The sequence below is a fragment of the Castanea sativa genome, chromosome 8, assembly GCF_040712315.1.
Source record: "Castanea sativa cultivar Marrone di Chiusa Pesio chromosome 8, ASM4071231v1".
NCBI classification, from domain to species: Eukaryota; Viridiplantae; Streptophyta; class Magnoliopsida; order Fagales; family Fagaceae; genus Castanea; species Castanea sativa.
Genome location: NC_134020.1, coordinates 50,160,538 through 50,161,061, shown reverse-complemented (window position 1 = coordinate 50,161,061; position 524 = coordinate 50,160,538).

Here is a 524-nt window from a genome sequence, read left to right as displayed (position 1 = left end):
TTTAGTGACGAAATTGTTTGTCACTAAATATGATTTAATAAACTGAAGTGTTTTTATTGACGAAATATTTTCGTCACTAAATAGTGTTTTTAGTGAGGAAAACATTTAGCGACGAAATATTTTCGTCGCTAAAAGTTTTTTCTTTTTAAAACAAATCGGACTTTTAGTGACGAAAATTTTTGTCGCTAGGACTTTTAGTGATGAGATTTCAATGACAAAATGAGTTTCATCACTAAAAGTCCGATTTCGTCGCTAAAGGTTCTTAGTGCTGAAAAACTGGACTTTTAGTGACGAATTTTTTCCTCACTAAAAATACATTTTGTTGTAGTGTTTGTGTATTATACTAGTATACTCTCTGTACTATAGTACTCCCATTACTATCTCCTTTATACGATTATACTGTTAGTGTTAGGTTAATTGACCCATATATTCGCATTTAAAAAACAAAAACAATTGACCCATATATATAGGACCCTATTGTAACTTTTATTTTTTGGGACAAGGATCACAAGATTACTGTTGAA